Source organism: Canis aureus, chromosome 31, assembly GCF_053574225.1.
Source record: "Canis aureus isolate CA01 chromosome 31, VMU_Caureus_v.1.0, whole genome shotgun sequence".
NCBI classification, from domain to species: Eukaryota; Metazoa; Chordata; class Mammalia; order Carnivora; family Canidae; genus Canis; species Canis aureus.
The window spans coordinates 32,843,446-32,868,619 of record NC_135641.1 but is presented as its reverse complement, the minus strand read 5'-3'; the positions used below and the strand labels follow the sequence as shown (position 1 = coordinate 32,868,619).

The following is a 25,174-nucleotide window of genomic DNA, read 5'->3' as shown; positions in this document are numbered from 1 at the left end:
CTGGCTGCCCAAGATGCTGACATCAAATGCTTCCACTTCGTTCTTATTTTCTATTATCATCTCTGCCTCTCGACATCTTCCTTTTCCTTGGAAAGCATTTGATTTTCAGAGTAAAAAAAATGAAAAATCTAGTTCTGCAGTCTTTGTAGTTTTCCAAGCTGGCACTGTTATTAGTATCCAATTTTTCTGTGTTTTAAGAGGCCAGATACTTTCTGTATTTCTAAACATTTTTGTCTATTTGATTATGTAAGATGACTGTATAACAACATATTAATATATATATATGTATACATGCATATAAATATACATACATATACCTTCACATCAGAGCAAATGCCATATCATGATAGAGGGGAGAAAACGGTCCAACTAAAATCAATGTACTTCTTTCTTTTCTCTTTTTTGTTCTGTTTGAATTTTATTAACCAGTTTACATTTAATTTCCCCCCAATCAATTTTAAAAAGACAAGTAGTAATCCTGCTATGCTCCTATCACCTATCTTTGTAAAAATAAACACCACTGAACTCAGTAACTTTTTGCTATTTGTAATTGAATTTGAAAAAAAAGAAAACTTTGACATTCTGAGAGTTCAAGTTAGGAAAACAGCCCTCCTTGTTCTGATTTGGGAGCATAATCATTGTGTATGCATACATTCCATGTCCTTCAATGGTATTGCTATTATTAGATAAGAGAGAAAAAAGAATGACTCAGAGCTAGGATGAAATTTGTCTGAAAACTTACAATAGAATCACTTATTTTTTTCTATCTGAGGGCGAATCTGTCAGCAAACAGATATGCCACTATGTCAGTATTTATGAGAATATTACATTTCCTGTGAATTATCTATCATGGAGTATAAATGTATTCTTTTCAAAATTTAATTGCAAATAATATTTGCATTTTCCAATTCTTATATTTTGCTATTAAAGCAGAAAATGATCAGAATTCCTGTCAATGATATCAAAACAGTTTCAATACAATCAGAAGTCCATTTATTTATTAGAAACAAGAATTTACAACAATCTATGATTTACACTTTTTAAAATTATCAGCAGTTTCACATTGTAATCTGAATTTGAAAAAAAGACTTTAAGGAAGCCAAGTATATTATGAGCAACTTTATGGTATTTTGTTACAGTTGTAACCAATCTTCTTCTGCCTATGTCTTTGCCTCTCTCTGTGTGTTTCTCATGAATAAATAAAATCTTTTTTTAAAAATTATAAAAAAGAACTGAGAGGCTTATTTGTTTAATCAGTATGATATAAATTTAGCTTCTCATATGTTGCCACATGTTTAATTTGTAAATAGTAACCTGGTGAATCATACGATTTTAAAAAGCAACAAAAATAAAATAAAATAAAATAATAAAAAAATAAAAAAGCAACATTAAGTGTCTCTCTTTTTAAAGGGATGTGTTTGTCCATAGAATGTTGTCTTTCAACTCTTAAAAGCTGATTGTTACAATGTATTTGTAATAATATTAACTAAACACTCATCAAGGATTATTCTTAAAGCTGACTTTGAAATAAGTTTCTTTAAGTTTAATCGTGTAACAATGTATTCTAATTAATTCATACCATTATTCAGATCCTAATTTTCTGTATATAGATGCAAAAATCATTCTAGTGTAATTTTCAAGAGACATTAAAATGCAAACATATGGTCTTCCAAAAGAATCTAAGTTATTTGAATTTTCTATTCCACAACTTTATAAAGTCTTCTATTATTGCTTCTGGGCTAAACTCATTAATTAATTCTTGATAGTAGTAAATTCAATATTTAAATTGCTAATTACACTATCATTATGGATGTATATACTTTTGTTTCACTGCTGATTCAATAAAGATTTTGACAGAACAACATTTTATTTTTTTCTTCATTGGTATAACATTTTAATTGCTTTTTAATAATTTCTGTGGGCTCATTTTTTTACCTTTCATAAAACTATTTAAATGGATTATTTCTGGTGTTAGTTTGTTAACTAAATGTAAACATCTAGATTAATACAAATGGTATAAGCGCCTTACTCAATAGTGAAGTTTAAGACCTTGAAATATTCTCAGGTAGACATTTCAAATAGTTGATTTGATAAAAGATGTTGTGTTAGTCACATAAATTTTTGTGCTCAATTTAAAAAATCTAATTTGTCAGGCCAATTGGTTCAGAATTCAAGTTTCTGTCATCAATTTTTTTTCTGATTATAATATTGTACATTCCATGATGGCATGTATTATTTGTAATATAAACGTACTTATATTTTGAAATAGCATTTAAATAGTAGGTACTATGTGTCAAGCAATATTCTAAGCATTTTTCAAATAATAATTCACTGAATTCTTGTTTTACAAATAATGGAGACAAAGCAAAAAGGAGATTAAATAACTTTACCTAAATCACATAGGTAGTAGGAAAATACAACCAGAATTCTAATCCAGGCAAGCCCACTTGAGAGTCCCTGTAAGCAATTAAACATTGCACTCTACTGTCTGGAAGAAATTTGTATAACAAAATGGAACAAACTGGTAGTGGCTGCCATAGCTCTAAATTAAATTATCATATTTTTAGTTTTGGAATCAGTCAGATTAGATGATTTCAGGCTATAAACCCAAGGGAGGGACCATCTGTGTTTACCATTCATCAGTGGTGACTCTGTTGTCATGGTCTCCCCACTAATCAATGTATTTGGAATCCTTTAAGTCCCCTGGCTCAATGTTCTTATTTAACTTTCAACTGAAGATATAGACTTTTGCATACGATGTATTTTGAAGGAAGACTCTCCAACTAGACTCCCTGAACTACATAGAATTTTTTCCTTCTGGGCTCTTAATTCCTGTGAAGCTATGAATGTGAAGTTTAAGTTCAGTTTGGCAAATGTCCTCAATTTTCAATGTCAACTGTAGAGCTCTACTTCTCTATCTACTTAGATTTTAAAAATGAAAACTCCTTACTTTGTTCCCTACTCATCCAATCATTTCCATTTAAAAAAAAATTCCAGGATATTAGCTGTTTGTAGTGAAGAATTGATCCATGCTCCTCCATAATACCAGAAACTGGAGTTTATTTTAGGTTTTCTTTAAAAACATGGTATTCAATGTCTCTTCATTTTGACTATCGATGCTTGTATTCAGTCATATTCATAAGGGAACTTATTGAGTGTTTCAAGGAAGCTTAAATGGTACAAAGGGTGAGGACAGGGATCCCTGGGTGGCGCAGCGGTTTGGCGCCTGCCTTTGGCCCAAGGCGCGATCCTGGAGACCCAGGATCGAATCCCACGTCGGGCACCCGGTGCATGGAGCCTGCTTCTCCCTCTGCCTATGTCTCTGCCTCTCTCTCTCTCTCTCTCTCTCTCTCTCTGTGACTATCATAAATAAATAAAAAAATTAAAACAAACAAACAAACAAAAAAAAGGGTGAGGACAGGAATGCTTGCCATAAAAACCCATATCAGGTGGTTATTTAGAATAATAATGTATGCTACATTCGTATATTGGTTTTCCAATGTGAATCAATATCATCAAAATTGTTTTTCTTTCATCTTCAGATCTAAATATGAGAGACTGGAGATAAAATGTTTGGAATCCAACTTATAAAACTTTAAAACTGTTATTCTACCAAATTTGACTTACTAATAAAATTTTATTTTTTTATCTTTGAATTTATACATTTTGCCAAATACTTGGTTTCCAGATAATTTTATTTACAAGTGCTATGTTGCAGTTAAGTGTTTTGCAAGCTGTATGTGGAAAATACTAAAATGAAAAGGATGAAAGTAAAATATCTATCAAAAGGTTTGTATTATTATTTTTTTGGAGAGAGAGAGCATGAGTAGGGGTTGAAGGGGGAGTGGCAGAGGGAGAGAGGGAGAGAGAGAGAGAGAGAGAGAGAGAGAGAGAGAGAAACCTAAGCAGATTCCATATCCAGGATGGAGCCCAATGCGGGGCTACTTCTCATGACCCTGGGATCATGACTTGAGCTGAAATCACGAGCCAGGTGCTTAATCGACTGAGGTACACCTAAAAGATTTGTTATCACTAATATAGGACAAAAGCTGAGTGTTTGGACAACTGACTTTGCTACTGAAGTCAAAGATATCATGTGTCAATAGAAATTATTATTAATTATAATGGTTACTTTTATTCCAAATATTCTCATAGAGAAATTTTTATAAATGATGTAAGAAGGAATTGGAATTTTAGATTAGTATTTTTATATACTGATTGGATAAATCAACTGTTTTAATAATGTGGCTAGAGGATGCTTCTATCTCAGAAGGGAGTAATAAAGTTCCCTTTAGTTTTGTATTTATAATTATTAGTCATATCAACTCAGAATAAAGTTTACTCAAGGAGTAAGGCCCTGTTGATTTACTATTTTCCTAATGTAATACAGACCATGGAATTACTACATATTTTCAGAGAGAGAAAGCTAGGGTTGGAGTGAGCTTTAGAGACTCAAACAATATAGATCAAGGAATGAAGGAATATAATAGAGTCTGTCTAAAAAGTTTGGTGGTCCAGTTGGAAAGATAATATGATTTTGTAGAATTATTAAGGAAAAATACACACACCTTTTAAAACAAGAGAAGATAGGAAGAATTATAAGGAAAAAAGGAGCCTAAATAATATAAATATGTATCAACTACAGTATGTGGTTGATGAAAAGATAATCTGCTCAATCATCTTCTCCAAAACCCCCTCACAAAATGAAATAGAGCAATAAAAAATAGACAACATTAAAAAATATGACCTATAATATTATAATGTCAGAAGAAAAAACTAAAACAATTTAGTATTGAGTTTGATGTTCTGTATTCAAAGGAAAGCCCCAATGGTTTGGGAGAGAAGAGTGCCCTTCAAGCAGTAGAATGCTGTTCCCAAAGTTTGGGGGGCAAACATGACCTTTACAGAGTGTCAGAAAAGGCAATGTGAATACGGTGTATGATTGGCAAGGAGATTAGAGATTTTCTTACAAGGCAGCAGGAACTGTTTTCTAAGGTAAGTAAGGTAAACCAACTAAAGCTGAGTTGGAGAATTGTGACTGGCCCATATAAGATTTCTTACAGTTGTTTTCCAAATGCAAGCTGACTTAGGTTTAGATTTGTGATGTGGGCTGGGTCATGGGGGCAGCCTACATTTTGTGAGTCCCAATATACAAATTAACTTAGCAATACTACACATATTTTTTTATATATATAGCTTTCCTTTCCCAATTCTAATGTGGGGGGATAGAGGGGAGAGGGGGTAGGATTCCCACAGAACCAAGCAGTTCGCCGTGACCAGTGGGGTGTCCTATAATTTAACTCAATTCTGATACTCTCTATCTGGGGATGGAACCTGATTCCAAAAGGTAAGGGCTCAGCTCCACTGCCCCCATCCCACTTTAGTTGCCAATCACAAGTCTAGGCTGTCATCTGTGCTTCTTTTTCTCCTCCTCCTCCTCCCCCTCCTCCTCCTCCTCCTCCTCCTCCTTCTCCTCCTTCTCCTCCTCCTCCTCCTCCTCCTCCTCCTCCTCCTCCTCCTCCTCCTCCTCCTTCTTCTTCTTCTTCTTCTTCTTCTTCTTCTTCTTCTTCTTCTTCTTCAAGATTTATTTATTTCTTCCAAAGAAGGAGTGCAAACAAGGGGATGGACAGAAGGAGAGAGAGAATCTCAAGCTAACTGTGCTGAGCATGGAGCTCAATGTGGGGCTCAATCCCAGGACCCCGGGATCATCACCTAAGCCGAAACCAAGAGTTGGCTGCTTAGCTGACTGAACCACCCAAGTGCCTCTCTATGCTTCTTTTACAAATCAGTTTCCCAAGATCCCCTCCTCAGGTTTGATCAATTTGCTAGAGTGGCTCACAGAATTCAAGGAAATAGTTACTTTTGTTCATCAATTTGTTAAAAGGATACAGATGAACAGCAAGATGAAGAGATACATAAGCAGTGTCTGGGAGGCTCCCAAGTGCAGAAGCTTCTCTTCCTATTGAATTGGGATCCCTTACCATCCAGGAATGTGGATGTGCTCACCAACCCAGAAGCTTTTTGAACTCCAGCCTTTTGGGACTTTTTTTTTTTTTTCTTGAATCTCCATTTCACAAGCATAATGGATTAAATTATTGGCCATTGGTAATTAATTCAACTTCAAGCTCTGCCCTCCCTGGGAGTCAGGGTAGGATTTGGGGTGGAAAGTTCCAACTGCCTATTCATGGTTGATTCTCCTGACAAGTAGTTTCATCCCTGGATGCTTTCAAAAAGTCACCTTATTGACATAAACTCAGTAGTGGTGAAAAGGGGCATGTTAGGAATTATAAGAACCCTATTGCACCTTTATAAAGTGGCTTCAGGAATTGAGGACAGAGAAATTTTTATGACAAAATTTGGTCTTACGCTCAGGAAATTCCAAGGGTTATATGTGCTATGAGGCAGAAACCATGAATGAGACCAAAATATATATGTATTTATTATAAATCAAAATATCAATATATATTTATATATATACACCCCCCCACACAATAGCAGACATGCTAGCTCTTCAAAATACCCTATGTTGATCAAATGACATTTGTTAGATGGTAGTAGGTAGGATAGTGAGAAAAATAGAAACCCTATTGTTTCATTAGAAATGATTCCTTGAAGGAATTAGAGGCCCATAATCAGGTGGATAAATACAGAGTAATGAGATAGCTGTCTTCAGAGAAATTGGATTTGTTGTGCTTGGTCATAAGGATTGAAATTAGGACCAATGATAAAAGCTACAGTAAGATAGGATTGAACTTTATGTTAATAAAGAAGAATTTCCTAATATTCAGAGCCCTATTTTTAATAATATGCCTACTTTAGAGGTAATAAATTTGTTATTTTAATTGTTCAAGCCATAATTAGAGTCACTTGGTGCATCACCATAGATGTCATCCAAGCTTAAGATGTGACCTTATAGTTAATATCTTTAAGGTAACATGTTAGACTACAAACCATTTGAAACTAATGTAGGGGGATCAATTTAACAGGATTTATTAAATTTTTTAAGATTTTATTTATTGATTTGAGAGAGAGAGAGAGAAAGAGAGAGTGAGTGCACAAGCAGGGGGAATGGCAGAGGGAGAGAGTGAAGCAGGCTCCCCACTGAGCAGGGATCCTGACGCAGAACTCTATCCCAGGACCCTGAGATCATGACCTGAGCTGAAGGCACTTAACCAACTGAGCCACCCAGGTTCCCCTAACCTTGATTTTTAATACCCCCTCGTTTTTCCCTTTTCTGAATGGCCTAGCATTCCTGCCATAAGGAATAGAGAAAGTGGGTTGATTACGAGTATAAGCTATTACAATCACTGCACCATGAAGCCCTGCTAAGGAAATAGAGGTTGTCTTTTCCCTGCATATGTTTCCAGTAACTCAAATCAGTAAAAGAGGCAAAACAATATAAATGTACTGACCTTGACTTATTTATACTGGGCCTGTGAAGAGTCCTTGAAGCACCTGAGAAAATTCAAAATGCACATGGTTCGATTGTATTTATTAAGTAATATCAACAAAACAACAGTGAAACCTTCATCCTGTGCTTCCTTTTATAACACCCATATTTCAACCCATTTCCTTTTTAAGGATACCTTTCCTGACCCTGGATACAGCATTGTACCAACACTTATATTATCAAAATTTTATATTATATCAAAATTTTACATTGTAATCTGGGGAATGGCATGAATTAGTCCCACCTGAATTAATTCTGAGTAGATATTCCTTTGAGATAACCCTAATGTGAGTTGTTTTCCAAGGAAGTATCAACAATATTATGTTTTTCAAGATTAAAACCTTGAAAGAGCCAGCCCTCTGCTTTTCTTTCTCTCCCATTGATGTCAATTGGTATTAATATATCTTTTACCCAGCCTTCATATTTCTGGTTCTCTTTTCATGAGAAAACTTTCCTTTCTTTAGATTGTAATTACATATTTCAAAACACTATCTGAACTCAAATATAGTAAATATATTATATTGGAATTTTCAACATTATATTGAATTTTCTTTCAACATTATATTGCAAGCATAAAATACTTAGCATAAAACTTAGGAACCTTCTCAAAAACAGTATTCAAACACAGAGTAGTTTATTATTATCTGAATAGCAAATCTTCTTTCACAGGAATAATTAGAAATAGACTTGAGATAGAAAACTCAAAAGATTCCACCAAATATCTGTAGAATTGATATAAGAATTCATTAAAATCATAGGATACAAAATCAACATACAGAATTCTATGCATTTCTATGCACCAAAAATGAAGCAAAAGACAGAAAAATCAAGGAATTGATCCCATTTTAATGGCACCAAAACCCATAAGTAATCAATGAATAAATCTAACCAAAGAGGTAAAATATCTGTATTCTGAAAACTATAAAACATTGATATAAGAGATTGAAGAGGACACAAAGAAATGGAGAAACATTCATGCTTATGGATTGGAATAACAGATATTATTAAATTGTCTATGCTACCCAAAGGAATCTATAGATTTAATGCAATCCCTATAAAAATACCACCAGCATTTTTCATTTGCATGGAATCACAAAAGACCCTGAATAGCCAAAGCAATCTTGAAAAAGAAAAGCAAAACTGGAGACAGACAATAAGTTACATTACAAAGCTACAATGATCAAGAAAGTATGGTACTGGCACAAAATCGAACACATAGATCAATGGAACAGAATAGAAAACCCAGAAATGAACCCATAACCATATGGTCAACTGATACTTGACAAAGAAGGAAAAAGTATCCAATGAAAAAAAGACAGTCTATTCAAAAAATGGTCTTGAAAATCCTGGACAGCAACATTCAAAAGAATGAAACCAGACCACATTCTTACATCATACACAATACATAAAAATAAATTTAAAAAAAGAGGCACTTGAAAAAAAGTGGTGGGTGCACTTGCATGGCTCAGTCAGTTGATCAGCCAATTCTTGGTTTTGGCTCAATTCATGATCTTGAGGTCCTGTGATCAAGCCTCATGTTGGGCCTCACTCTCAGGAGGGAGTCTGCTTGAGGATTTTCTCCCTTCCTCTCCCTTTGCCCCTCTCCTCTCTCTCTCTCTCTCTCAAATAAGTAAAATAAATCTATAAATTAATTAATTCTAAATGGATGAAAGACCTAAATGTGTGACAGGAATCCATCAAAATCCTAGAGAACACAGGCAATAACCTCTTTGACATTGGCCATAGCAACTTCTTACTAGATATGTCTCCCGAGGCAAGAGAAATAAAAGTAGAAATAAACTATTGGAACTTCATCTAGATAAAAATTTCTGTACAATGAAGGAAACAAACAAAACTAAAAGGTAACCTATGGAATGGGAGAAGATACTTGCAAAAGATATATCTCATAAAGGATTATCCAAAATATAAGGAACTTATCAAACACAACACCCAAAAAACAAATAGTCCTGTTAAAAAATGGGCAGAAGACATGAACAGATATTTTTCCAAAGAAGACATCAGATGGCCAACAGGTGCATGAAAATATGCTCAACATCCTTCACCATCAGGAAAATGCAAGTCTAAAACCACAATTAGATACTACCTCATAGTCAGAATGGCTAAAATCAGCAATACAAGAAACAAAACATTGGAGAGAATGCAGAGAAAGGGGAACCTTCTTACAACTGTTGATGGAAATGTAAATTAGTGCAACCACTCTGGAAAACAGTATGAAGGTTCCTCAAAAAGTTAAAAATAGAACTACCCTAGGATCTTGCAATTGTGCTACTATTTACCCAAAAGATACAAAAATACAGTTTTGAAGGGATACATGCATCCCAATGGTTATAGCAGCATTATTAGCAATAGCCAAATTATGAAAGAACCCAAATGCCCATTGACCAATGAATTGATAAAAAAGAGATTTTATATATATATATATATATATATATATATATATATATATATATATAAATTCCAATGTGTGTGTGTATATATATATGTGTGTGTGTGTGTATATATATATATATATATATATATATATATATATATGAATATCACACAGCCATAAATAAAGAATGAACTCTTGCCATTTCAAAGACATGGATGGGGTTTGGGATTATTATGCTAAGCAAAAAAGTCAGTCAGAAAAAGACAAATACCATATGATTTCACTCATATGAAAATTAAGAAACAAAACAAATGAAGATGTGGTTAAGAGAAGGAGAGAGAGAGACAAACCAGGAAGCAGACTCTTAACTACATTGAAAAAAACAAGGGTTGCTGGAGGGGAAGTGTGGCGGGGTGGGCAGTGGGGGCCTGGGTCAAATGGCTGATGGGTTAAGGAGTGCATTTGTTGAGATGAGCCCTGGGTGTTGTATGTAAATGATGAATCACTAAATTTTACACCTGGAACAAATATTACACTGTATATTAACTAACTGGAATTTAAATAAAAACTTGAAGAGTTTTTAGAAGAGGATTTGATAAAAAAAGTCACTGTGATATCTGAGATTTCACCTCATTTTGTGATCCTATAACTTATATAAAATATCTACTTGCATATATGTCTTACTTTAATTCACATTATAATAGGGCCTTAGATTATCAGTACATTTTTTCCTGAGAATAGCACTCTTCTGAAAAAGATAACTTTATCTCTAAAATGAAAATCATAAAAAGTCTTAAACATTCCTATAATCAGATTATCTTAGTTTTTATTAACTATTCCTTCATCTTGTGTATTTTTCAGTGTTTACCAAAAATAGTCATTTTATACACTCTAGTTATATTGTTTTAATTTTTGATTAAAAAGAAAAAATGTTTTTATTTTATTTTATTTTATTTTATTTTATTTTATTTTATTTATTTATTCATGAGACACAGAGAGAGAGAGAGAGAGAGAGGCAGAGACACAGGCAGAGGGAGGAGCAGGCTCCATGCAGGGAGCCTAATGTGGGACTCGATCCCGTGTCTCCAGGATCCCGCCCTGGGCTGAAGGCAGAGCTAAACCTCTGAGCCATGGGGCTGCCCTGAAAAAAATATGTTAAAAGAAAAATATACATATAGACGCATTTCCTAAATTTATTTCCCATACAAGTGAAACTTCTGAAAGTTTGATAAACCATACCTTCAGTGTCTTAGCTCATGTTACTAAAGTATAACCTAGGCAAGGATAATGAAAACAGAAATTAATGGACCTGCCAGTTTGAGTCTCAATTCTTTCATTCAAGCTATTCTAAGCTATTCCTGAAAAATACAATCTTAATGCTTAAAAGCAAGGCTTTTCCTAAGGCCCTCTTTTAGTTCCCTGAGAACATTAGCTTCGTCTTATTGTAGTTCCTTTATTTCAAGCATTCTTAATTTTTATTAAGATGGAGTGACTTAAGATAGTTTCCAAAATAGGAGGAAATACTAAAACCATACAATTTTTCTGTCTAGTATAAACATGGATATTTCTGTTTACTCTTCCTCTTTGTACCTATTGCTGTTGTTCTTAATGGTCACCTTAGTCAATTCCATTCTATGAGAATAATAATTCTCTTCTCAAATTCCAGCAAGCTAACATAGCAATGTAGGTTAACCACTGTTAAGATTAATACATCGCTTAATTTAATCAGCATTTCAAGATATTTTATTAAATCTATTTAATGCATGCAATATAAATAATACATGTAATTAAATATAAATACAATATATAAATATGTTAGAAACTATTATTAAATACATAAACCACTTCACTTATAAATAAATACTTGCTCAGGCATTGCTCTAAGGCAGGTTTGCTGCAACATTGTTCATTGAGAACTATAATTCAATCTAAATGCATTTATCCTGACCATTCTATAAAGTCACTCTTTGCATAGTCAAAAGATTTTATGAAAATGTAGCTTCAACTTGTAATAGGTCTCCCAGTGTGCTTCGCCAACCTCACATTGTTTAAGGGGAGCCTCTTAGCCTAGTAAAACACGAGGTTGGCCTCTCTTACCAGTGAGCCCTATGGCTTGAGGCAACTACTGTTCTCTTCAAAGGAACCTGACAGTACTTGTTACCAGGCTTGTTCAGCAGATTGGACAACAAAACAGTTAAATCACTGAGACACTGGGTCAGCCTATGCTTACCTCATATTGATCTATCCACAACCTTGGTCAGAGATTGTAAGCCTTCCAACTAACCCCTTTGTTGGTGCACAGGGTGGGGACAAGTGGTGTCAAAGGCAAGGGCACATCCAAGGATGCCATTTATCAAGCTGCAAAGTGCTCAGGATGGTCCAACCCACTCCTCTCTGATGCCTATCAGAAGAAAAACTAGAGTTAGAGGTAGTCTTGAAATCCTAAATCTGAAAATACATGCAAATGTAGACATGAAAATACATGCAAAATATATTCTTTTCTATTTTTTATATAGACTGCCGCCCCAAAAAAGTAAAACACTCTATTTGGCTATATCTGTTTTCACATGAGTTTTCCACATGTCCTCGAATTGTACAGACTCCTAGGTTGTGTTTCACACTGAGACTGCCATTCTCTTTCTAAAGGGTTAGAAAGCATCTACAGGTAAAGTGGAGGGGCTTGCTTAGTGGCTGTGACAAATGCAGCGATATGTGTCTGTTTTGTGTCTATGAGACATGCTGACACAATGCCAACGGAGTGTGGGAATTTTATCATGGCGACAGCCACTTGTCCCTTTAGACCTTCAAGCATTTTCTCTCTCACGCACACATGCGCCCCCCCCCCCCCCCCACACACACACACTCACACACACACACATTCTACTCTTGCCTCACTGTGCCTTCACTGGAACAGGACTCTTCCACAATGTCATTACAAGCTATTATTCTCTTTGTGGCCGGTAAGCCCCAAGACCCAATTTTTCTTTATTGGCAGGTCCTAATGTTCACGTTCAAGGGAAGAAAGCATGAGCTTCAGGTCCAAGCCAAAGTCTTAAATACAGTTTTACGAGCAATGCAGTGCTCGGGGTATTTTAATTCTCACTTAGCTCCTTAATGCACTGCTCAATTGTTCAGTCTCTGGAGTAGAGGCAGGTGAATGAATGAAATCCCCCCAAATCTCCCATTACTTCTGTGAGCAGGGTAGTTTTATATAAGCATGCCAATTATTTAGATTGGAAAAAAAATCCATTTTAGGTGTTCAGAATATTGAAATATTACCTTAGTTAATGAGCTAACATAGTTTGCTAAGATCCTTAATTTATAATTTACCAAGATGCTATGAAACTATGCTTAAAATAGCATGGACAAAGACAACATACAGTCAGGATGTGATCATTGTATTCAAATTAACTTTAGTAAAGTAATTGTTTAGAATCAGAGTACTGAAACAGGTTCACTATTAACCAAAAGGCCACAATTCATCACAGAACATCAGTATTGGGCTAGAATGGAGAGGACTTCAAATCTGAATCCCTCCCCATATAAATGAAGTAATTGAGGTCCAGGGAGGTTAATGAACTTGCCTAAAGTCGCCTAGCAAATGAGGTGAAGTAAGAAACGTAGAGCCAGGCTGATAGATTTGAGCAAATGGAAGCACTTGCCACCCATTTCGGGGAGTGTCTGCGTAAAGGATCAACTAGGAAACAACTATTTAATCACAGCAGAATCATTCTGACTAGTAGTAGAATAGCTTTTTTCAGGATGCATATTTTAGTAATAAAGTTTTAAAACACAGCAACTACCTTTCAAGCATGAGAGCCTGAAAGCAAATTTCAAATGGTTTCCATAACTTGGAAATCAAGCTATGTTTATTTGCGGGTTTTAGAGATGTCTGAATCTGACATAAACAGCAGATATATCACAGAAGTACTGGGACTTTAAAAATCCGTATGTTGCATTGTAAGATAACATGAAAGTGTATATTTTATTTCTATACCTCAGTGACATGAGATGCTTGAGACAGCTTTGAAACCAGCATTCAGTCACCTTAAGATGAATCAAAGCAAAATTCTGAAGGAAAATGAATGAAAAACATAAAGCGATTCTGTTCCTAGAGATGATTGAGCACACAGAGAGTTTTACGATACACACTCTGTGATGGAAGGTGACTTAACAAGTAGCAATTTAGCCACAATTTCCTATTTCCACTTCAGCTGAAATGTTAATCGCACATACCAAAAGGAAGGATGGAAACATAGTCTGTAATAACAGAGACATTGAAAATTTAAGTATTAAAGGAGAAATATAGGTATTTTGATATCATAGTCTTCAAAATTTTAACCTGTATATGTCACCTCACAGAATGCCTCAAACCTATTACCTTACCAATGTAAATAGAGGCAGAGATCATTAACAAAGGCAGCGTGTTATTCCAACTAGCACCTTAGATTAATTTAATAGAGAGTTGATGATTATTTAAACAGTTTAACAGCTATGTTGATCTTAAAAATTTCTCAAAAACTAACTTGGCAGAAGACCACAATGTCCATGTGGTATTTTAACAGCAAAATTTGAATATTTTCTAAATGTCCAAGAATCAGTAGTAAGCCATTTATCGTTGATAATGATAGATTTAGGAATGAGTATTGCTGACATAATAAAAAGAAATAAAGGATATAGGAAGTAGGCTAGGGAAAAGAATAGTAACCTCGCTATTCCAAGTTTGTGGAAAAGACTCACTCTACTGCAGTCATGTGTTATATTTGGAAAAAGATTTTTCCATGAGAAAATCAGATTTTCTGAAATATTTTTTTTTTTTTTTTTTTTACCATTCACCAATGGTATGATATTCTCTTCAGTCTTAAGTCTGTGGCAGATACATGCAGTGATGAGATAATCAATGCTCTAGCACCCAGGAAGCCTGGCTTGGCAAAACAAGAGCTTCAGAAAAGGGGCTTAGAAACAGATGCAAACCACTCCAGGCCTTAGGGTTGTCACCTGAAAGGCAATGGTTTCATGCTATTTTGCAACATTAGCAACATTCCCTGGTTCACCTTCCCTTACCCAATTCCATAGTAAAATGAAAAAGCAAACAAACAAATAAACCCCAGAAACAAAAACAAAAAAGAAACCCTTTTCCTTCATGGTTACAGATACTTTGCTATTTGTGTTTTTTAAGATTTTATTTATTTATTCATGAGAGACACACAGAGAGAAGCAGAGACATAGGCAGAGGGAAAAGCAGACTCCATGCAGGGAGCCTGATGTGGGACTCAATCCCGGGAATCCGGGATCAGGCCCTGAACCAAAGGCAGACACTCAACCGATGATCCACCCAGGTGTCCCTATTTTTGTTTTATATCATATATTAAAGTTACAATTTACCTCCATATTTTCAATGTCTGTGTCTCCCTTGAGAATATAGCATTCAATGAAGAGGGCACATTTTTGTCTTATTACTTTATCCTTTATGTTTTGGTAGCATAGTGACTGGGACAATAAACATAGGGAGAATTTTAAAAATAATCAATGAATGAATATTGGGCATTCTCATCCTTGTGTTTGTAGGATACCTATGAGTTTTCAACTGTCTGTATTTCTAGAATATAGACAGCTACTCTTACTTTGGCCCAATTCCATCTCCTAGGAGACTATTTTAATTTCCAGTCCCTCTAGTTTTGTACTAAATTGGCTTCCTCAGTAAGCAACATTATCTGCATTGATAAAGAGCTGCACCACTTTCCAGAAATCATAAGGTCACACTCCTGACTAATTCCTTAATTAGATCTTTCTTATATATTGACACATGCCTGAAATTGAACTAGAGCTTCACAACACTCCTCAGAACTTGGCTGTTGCAGTTGTGGGTAGCTCAGGAAAGTCGGGAGAGCAGGTGCAGACAGAGAGCACTGTTGTTTCTCTCTTCCAGCACTTTCACTATTTAAACTTAAGTTTTCCCTATTTCTTATATGTCCATATCTCCAATATTGTAGCTACCATTGTGTATAGCAACATTGTAGTGTATATTTACCCTCTCAAGATTGACAATTAATTCTAAAAATACAGCTGTGTGGGGGCCAGAACTCATGACTATGAGACAAGACATTGGTACACCTGGGTGGCTCAGTTAAGCATCTGTCTTCAGCTCAGGTCATGATCCCAGGGTCCTGGGATTGAGCCCCACGTTGGGCTTCACTGCTTATCAGGGAGTCTACTTCTCCCTCTACCACTTCCCCTTCCCATGTTCTCTCTCTCTCAAATAAATAAATAAAATCTTAAAAGAGAGAGAGAGAGAGAGAAATGGGACACCTGGGTGGCTCAGAGTTGAGAGTCTGCCTTTGGCTCAGGGCATGATCCTGGAGTTCTGGGATTGAGTCCCACATCGGGCTTCTGCGTGGAGCCTGCTTCTCCCTCTGCCTGTGTCTCTGCCTCTCTCTCTCTCTCTGTGTCTCTCATTAATAAATAAATAAAATATTTTAAAAAAATTAAAAAAGAGAGACTAGACATTTGATAGGGTCTTCATACATTTAATATCCTCAGCCTTATCTTTCATAGTACCAATTATCCATCATTCTATTCAATTAATGTGAGACTTCACATATACTTTGAGATTTGAACAATTTTCACACTTGTTCATTATTTTTATCTTATTTTAGTGTGTGTGCATACAGAATACTTGTACTGAATGGGTTTCTAATTTTTTTAATGTGTCCATATCTATAGCTCAGAAACCATTTCTTTCCCAAATTTATGGTTAAGATCTTTGGAAAAAGCTATCTTTGTTTTCTAGCTAACCAACTACTAAAAATTGATATGAAATACTAACTCTCAGAGGCCTCCAAGAATTTATAACAGAAAGGAGATAAAAATATCATTAATAGAGGCACGTGGAACATGAAGTAAAATACTGTAATAGAACCTGAGTGAAATAAAACTCAGATGGAACATCAAAGAAGACTTTTCAAGGAAGAGTGTATTGTCATAGATTCACAGGGAGTCATCGTGGGAGAGGAGGAAACTAAAGGCTTCAATATGCCGTGTGCCAAAGGATGGGCTTTATTTCTTTGCTTACTTTCTGTCATGGCCTTTGGGAGAAAAAGTTGAAAAAGTTAATAACACCGCAAGGAAATTCAGACCATGAGAAACAACCAGTTTCCATCCTGCTTCACAGCAAGGAATGCATTTAGACGTATCTGAGAACCATTCAGCGTTTCAACCTCAGGCAGAGTTTCTGGACAGCAAACAGAGAAGAGAGCTGGAAGTACAGCAGGGAGAGCTATTTTTTCCACTTGTTCGGACATGACAATGTTTATTTTTAAATGCCAACAGACACTACGTGACAATATTTCTGGTCCCTTAGGCAAGTGCATATTTCGCAGTCCCAGGTATCAGCCATGAAGGCTAGGTCTCTCTAATGAAGAAGAAACTTCTTGAAGAAGGTCAAAGAGTTTTTTAAAGCCCAGTTCCATTCTAAAATTACAAAAAATATAGAAAGTTAAAGAAAGCAAAGATAGTGATTTATGTGACTAAGTTATAGTCACTGTCAATTTCCAGTAAACTTAATTTTACAGGGCCTTGAACCTAGTAAAGTCTCAATATATAGTAAATAAATAATAGAAAATGTCAATACTGGGGGGCAGGGGCAGCACCTGGGTGTCTCAGTTGGTTTAGCATCTGCTTTAGGCTTAGGTCATGATCTCAGGGTCCTGGGATCGAGCCCTGGGTCAGGCTCCCTGCTTAGTGGGGAGTCTGCTTCTCCCTCTCCCTCTATCTCTCCATCCCCCACCTCAGCTAATGCTCTCTCTCTCTCTCTCTTTCAGATAAATAAATAAGATATTTTTTAAAAAGTCAATACTGGTTAGTATTTAAATGATACACAGAACATTTTATAGTAAAAAACCAGTTACTTCAATAACTCAAGGATATTCACTGATTCTGAGGCCTTTAAAACTCCTAAAATAGGGCATAAGTAAAGATCATACCCCATTTACTAAGCATGAAAGGTTGGAGAATGTAAATATTTGAACTAAGTCATAGTATTTTACTTCAGACCGCAGCCAGAGAATGTCATAGTTAAAAGCGTAAAGTAAATGAAATTTGCCTTTCTTTGTGATACTGTTCTTTCACAACAATTTCCTAGACAAATGCCTTGTCCTGGATACCACAGAACTTACCTCCTACTCATTTCTTTTCTTTTTAACCTGAAATTCTCATTTCCATGGATTCTAAATCTGTACTTCACTCTCCTCATGCCTTTAAAATACATTCATCCTTGGAGTGCATGGGTGGCAAAGTCAGTTAAGCATCCAGCTCTCGGTTTCAGCACAGGTCATGGTCTCATGTCCTGAGATGGAGCCCTGTGTCAGGCTCCATGCTCAGCATGGAGTCTGCTTGAGATTCTCCTTCTCCCTCTGCCCCTCCTGCTTGTGCTCTCTCGCTCTTGTTCTCTATAAATAAATAAATAAATCTTTAAAAAACAATACATTTTTTAAATAAAATATATCCATCCTTTATTTCATCTAATCTAAGGCTGCAAAGAGGTCATATGCTAAATGAGTCCCTCACACACAGCAGAGAGAGTAGCTCCTTCATGCAATATGATCCTGACCTTTGATAAATCCTTAATTTTTAACCCAGGTATAAGAAAAAATTTACTGAATTGTTCACTCTAAATTTTCGCCTCCAGTTTGGCATGCCTGAAAGGACAGTTTGGGGGAAACCATGAAAGGTAGCAGTAGGGAATCTGAAAACTTTATTTTAGCAACTGTGGAGGGGGATTTGTTAGCCAGTTTATGTGGTTTTGCCCTGCTACTGACCAAGGATATACTAGAAAAGTCCTAGGCTCTCAAGTCTCAGGCTGCTGCTGAATACCTAAGGATCTAGAAGGCAGCATTGAGGTCCTATCCCTAAGGTAAGCATAATCAAAGTCACAAAATCATGTGTGAATCATCGTGACTGTTTTCACACGACCACATATTCTCTGACACTCCGCATTACAGCAGAGTGGCCATCCTTTTCTCTTGAAGGTAGGCTGGCTGGGACTCTTTTGACAGAGAGACTAACCCAAATAACATTAGGTGACCCTTGGCCCAGCCATTAAGAGACCTGACAGCTTCTGTTTTGTTCTTTGGGAGCTTAAAGCCACTGTGTAAAATGTCTGACTGCCGTGATGGAGACGTCTACACAGAAAGAGAGAAGAGCTCATTTGAACCCAGTCCCTCCAAGATACCAGGCTTTTAAATGAAACTGCCAGGGACCTTCCAAACCAGTTCATCTGACAGCTGAATAGACCAAGTTTATTCTTCTTTGCCATGTGGAGCAGAGGTATCACCCAGTCAAGCCCTTCCCAAATGTCTGACCTACAAAAAATATGAGATGTCATCACAGGGGTGTTATTGTAAGACAATAAATTTTGGGGTTGTTTATTATGCAGCAGCCAATAGCCAGACGGGCAGAGTGTGCTGTGTCATTTTCAGCAGCTTGGCTAACCTGTTCTTGTACCCAACTGGGAGAACTCTAAACTGCTTTTTCAAAGAAATTCACTAAATCTGCACAAAGCTGGAGACCTATCTTGACATCAGACTTTGAAGACCTTTCTAAATGACAAGTTTCTATTCATGCTCTATGAACAAACTGTTACATTAATAGGTAAGAGTATTAAGTGCTTTGGTCTTGCAATTGCCTCCTAAACAGAAAGAGTGGTTGTAGGGGATTCAGTTAAATAATGTTAATAAACTGTTTGTGAAGTCTAAAAGAAGCCAAAAATAAGATACTACGATTGTCAAGGTTTTATGAATACTTCTCTCTCTGAAACATTTTGGACTAGAAAACATTTAGTCTGGAACCAGGGGAACTAAAGTATAATGATACTGTTATAAGAAAAGCACTGTTAAAGCCAACAAACAGGCGCACATGGGTGGCTCAAGTTGAGCATCTGCCTTCAGCTCAGGTCGTGATTTCCAGGTCCTGCTATCGAGTCCCAGATCAGGCTCCCCGCAGGGAACCTGCTTCCCCCTCTGCCTGTGTCTCTGCCTCTCTCTGTGTGTCTCTCATGAATTAAAAAAAAAAAAAAAAAAAAAAAAAAAAAAAAAACGGGAAACTTTTCAAATAGATTTGAAAGCGATGGTTTCTTTAGGAAATGTTTAAGATAATTCACAAACCATAAAATTCATGCTCTTAAGGTACAGATCTCAGCAGTTTTTAGTATATTTCCAAAGTCATGCAGTCATCACCACTAATTCCAAAACACTTTTTTGTTACCTGAAAACAAACCTTGTACCCAGAAGGTATCATTTAGGAATAAAAAAAAAAAAAAAAAATGGGGCAGCCCGGGTGGCTCAGCGGTTTAGTGCCGCCTCAGCCCAGGGCGTGATCCTGGAGACCCGGGATCGAGTCCCATGTCAGGCTCCCTGAATGGAGCCTGCTTCTCCCTCGGCCTGTGTCTCTGTCTCTCTCTCTCTGTTGCTCATGAATAAATAAATAAAATATTTTTTAAAAATGTTGATGGTGATAATCAGAATTTAGGACAAATACATAGGTTTAAATATAAAGGAAAAAAAATCAATGGAGTTACAAGTAGGGAAAAGTACAGAAAATTTTTTCTGTGTGTACAGAAAAAATATAGGCCAGCCACAAGGGTTGGCTCTCAGCTTACATCTGGGAACTTGACTGATAAACAGGCACCCACGCTGATATGAAATGTTCTGTGAATGATAAGAGTACCTCAGTGTGTAAACTGTACAAATTATATGATTCACAATGGGACTTCACTTCGCTGCTGGGAGTCTGGAATTTTGGTTTGTGATAGGCCAAAGTGGCTGCATGACCCAGTAAACACTTGGCATTTGATCTCTAATGAGCTTCTCTGGCAGAAGACACGAGACTTGTTGTCACAACTTGTTGCTGGGGGAATTAAGCCCAGCTTGTGAAACGCCATTATGACAAGACTCTTGGAAGCTTGTGCCCAGTTTGCAATGGACTTTGACCTATGTGCCTTTTCTTTGTACTAATTTTGATTCGTATCTTTCACTACCATACATTTTAGACAAAAGTTTGATTAGATACTATGAGTCCTCCTATGAATCATGAAACCTGGGGGTGGTCTTAAGAACCATCCAACAAAACATGTTACAGAGGGTCAGTCTTTAATTACTCCCAAAAGCATTTTACAATTCTGCTCTAAGATCTTTCCCTTAGCTTCTTGACAACCACATCAAGTTATAAAAATGAACAGCTAAAACTGTGCCCCAACTTCCAAGCTGTCTGTAACTTTGTTGTTAGGGAGACAAAAGGAAAGTGTCCAGCAGAATTAGAAAAGAAATTTTGTCAAGCAGCCTTGGAAAAGTAAAGAAATGTAATTCTTATATGCTACAGAGAAGCAGACTCTATATACAGAGATATAGTTACAGTATAGATATGCTATATATAGTACGTAGTATATATACTGGATGGAAATAGATTGTAGAGTTCTAAGTTTGTCTGATCAGGGACATGAAATCAACATGGGAAGAACAAATATTATAAATACATATTGAGCAAAAAGTCATTTTGAAAATTCCTGGAATTATGAAGAGTTTTTTTTCCCCCATACCTACACCTAGTTAAGTTAATGTATCTTATGAAAATCTTTCCTTAAATATTCCATCATGGGAATTGAAAATAAGTAGATTGAATGTCACTAGATTTCTTTATAAAAGAATATATTGTGTGACAACACATTATTTATTTGTAAAGAATCATCAGGAGAGAGCTTAAGGAAAAGATATAATAGAAATTGCCTTTGCTTGAAGTTGAACTGAAAATAGTTTTCTTTTTTTTTTAATTTTTATTTATTTATGATAGTCACAGAGAGAGAGAGAGAGAGAGAGAGAGAGAGGCAGAGGGAGAAGCAGGCTCCATGCACCGGGAGCCCGACGTGGGATTCGATCCCGGGTCTCCAGGATCGCGCCCTGGGCCAAAGGCAGGCGCCAAACCACTGCGCCACCCAGGGATCCCGAAAATAGTTTCCTTATTGAAGATAGAAGGCCATAAAAATTGAAGAAGAATCCTGAATAAGAGATGTGTTCCTTTATACATTTTAGTGAAAAGAAGCTGAACTACAACAAAAGACACACACACACACACACACACACACACAGAAAAAAAAAAAAAAAACTCTCTTAAAATCAAACTATAAATATAAGGAATTACAGTGAGAGACCAGGCTTTTATCAGTGATGAATAACATAAATATTATAAATAATGAAGTGGTCATCTGTAATTAGCAACAATTTTAAGTATTCTTAAAAGGTACATGATTCATAAGCACTGCTGTGAAGAAGCTATTGTGAGCTTAGTATAGCTTAAGTCTCTGAGAAAAACAAAATAACATAAAGCCCACTTGTCATTTCAAATTGTGATTATGAGTTCATTAAATACCAGCTGTGTCTGTTTGCAAATGATGTGTCAATAAAGGGTTAATAACCAGAATATATAAAGAATTATATAAGTCAACACCAAAAAACAAATATTCTGATTAAAAACTGGGCAGAGAACTGGAAAACAGATATTTTTCCAAAGAGGACATACGGATGACCAACAGCTGCCTGAAAAGATGCTCAATCTCACTAATCATTAGGGAAATGAAAATCCAAACCACAACGAGATTACTACCTCACACCTCTTAGAATGGTTAAAATCAAGAAGACAAGAAACAAGTGCTGGAGAGGATAAGTTAAAAAAAAAAAAAAAAAAGAACTCTTATGTACTATTGGTGGGAATGTAAATTGGTGTAGCCATTGTGGAAAACAATATGGAAGTTCCTCAAAAAATTAAAAATAGACATAACATATGATCCAATAATTTCATTACTGGTTATTTGATCAAAGAAAACAAAAGCACTAGTTTGAAAAGATATATGCATCCCTATATTTTTTACAGCCCTATTTATAATAGCCAAGATATAGGAATAACTTAAGTGTCCATGGATAGATGAATGGATAAGGAAGATGTGGAGTGTATATGTGTATGTGTATACATACATATTATTTTAAATTATATTGCATTATATCATATATTATAATATCAAGCAACCATAAAGAAGGATTAGATTTTTCCATTTACAACAACTTGGATGGACCTAGAAAATATGATGCTAAGTGAAATAAGTCAAACTGAGAAAGATAAATACCATATGATTTCACTTACATGGGGGATCCAAAAAACAAAACAAATGAATAAACAAAAAGTAGAATCAGACCCATAAATATGGAGAACAAACTGATGGCTAACAGGGAAAGAAGGTGGGGAGATGTACAAAATGAGTGAATAGGAGTGGGAGATACAGCCTTTAGTTATGGAATGAATAAGTCACAAGAAACTAAGACACAGCATAGGGATAGCATTGTATGATGACAGACAGCAGCTACACTTGTGGTGAACGTAGCATAATGTATAGAAATGTTGAATCACCATGTTGGTGAATTCAGCATGAATTCATCTGAAACTAATGCAGCATTATGTGTCTGCTATACTCAGATTAAAAAAATAGATAAAAAGTCTATTCTCTCTTACTCATAATTGAATCTTTTCTGTTTACTCCATACTGATTGGTTATCTCAAAATCACTGTTTCTCTAATAAAGTTCATTTTAACTTAAACAATTCTGTAAGTTAAGCTCAATCAAGTTCTTAATACTATCACTTGAAACTCACATTTATCACTTACCTTCACCTTTTATTATCAAAACAAATCTCATGTCTTCGTGTATATACTAAGGAGCACGGAAACTGACATTCCTCCCGTGCATCTAGAAGAGAAAGAACCAGAATGTTTTTGAAAAGTCCAAATGATTATTCCAACTCATTTTGACAGTCACTTAAAGATGTTTCCACTTCGGCCTACTTAAGGAACTACATAGGTGGTAGCTGCCATCCAAAGAATACAAAGAGGCACAAAGAACTCACTATCGTTGACTCGGAGTACGCCAATGATCTTATTTTGATAAAAAAAAAAAAAATTAAAAAAAAAAACTAAATATTAAATCATTAATTTACTCTAAACCCTACTAATCTGTGACCCAGATGTTATAATAATGATAATGATTCATTGGTAAAAAAAAGTCACAATAGCTTGCTCTTAGGTTTTTAACATAAGCCTATGACTTTTCATGTTAACTCTAAATACATTACTGACTTCGAAAGTATGTACATGTACTACCTTCATAAAAATGTTTTTTAAATGTATGTTATTAGCTAGTGGTAAATAAGAACATACAGGGAAGGAACATAAGAATGTTATAAATGTTACTATAAGATTATATACCAGGTTGTGAAGGAATAAAATAATCACAGAAAATACTGAACCTTGAGATGTGCCCCATTAATTATTGCCAGTGCATCTTGTATGGATTTCCTCTTGTGAACAGAAATGACTAGATATCTTAGATTCAATCAATGATCCAAACAGTATATGTGAAATGTTAGCCAACCACTGGATGCCTTGGAATATCTTGAGTCTAGGACATGTGTCTGAATGGTTTATGAGGATATGGATTGAGAAGATTATGTGCCTAGTAAATTTGAATGCGGAGTTTTTAGGCTTTTTTCCTCATCTCCACTCCTGAACAAAATTCCACAGGTTAAATCCAGAGGCTTTACCTCTTAAATAACCTAGGACCGCCTATAATCTCCAGGTCAAACATCAGCACTAACACCATATAGATCTTCATTATGCTGACTTACGGCTCATCTCTGCTTTTTCTGCTCATCTCAGAAAGCACTCAGACATTGCTCTTTAAGATATTCCTAAATAAAGTTTTAAGGTCACCCTATAACATCTAGTTATTTAAGATGAGTCCAAGAAAATTTTCTTCGACCATTTCTGCACTTATAGGACATCAGACCTAATAAGATACATTCATGGGAAGTCTCTCACACCACCAAAGGTAAGAGAGAAAATACAGTGACTTATCTATTCTTTAAACTTCATTTTGAGGCCTTCGTTTTATCCAATGCTTACTTTGATAAACCTTACATAGGTGGTAGGGGAAGGTGCTAGATATCACAAGTCCTAAGGAAGTTTAACTTTTCTCCATCTTTGTTTACATCATGAAAGCAGTGCTCTAGAAGCATAAAGAAGAGGCCTGATGTAATTGTGTGTTTGTGGCAAAGGGAATGATAAAATGTCTAACTTAGGCACTAAAGAAATGCAGCAACAGAAATAATACTCACCACTTCTGATTTTTTTTCTTCACCTAATGGGTATTCAATTACCATGACCCATGTGGCTCCTCTCTGCCCTTTATAAACTCTTCCCCAAAAAACTGAGGAAAAAAAAATAAACTACTTGCTGAG

General features: G+C 35.7%; 1 long non-coding RNA gene across 1 annotated transcript in view; it reads right to left on the bottom strand.

Annotated features, from left to right (window-relative positions):
* Window positions 1-23,630, bottom strand: part of LOC144302244 (uncharacterized) — a 162,383-nt gene extending 138,753 nt beyond the window's left edge. The window contains exons 1-2 of the long non-coding RNA XR_013369078.1: window positions 23,547-23,630; window positions 7,413-7,455 (exon numbers count right to left, since the gene is read on the bottom strand). This is a non-coding gene — a long non-coding RNA (uncharacterized LOC144302244). The remainder of the gene's footprint in view (window positions 1-7,412; window positions 7,456-23,546) is intronic.
* Between the last annotated feature and the right edge of the window lie 1,544 nt (window positions 23,631-25,174).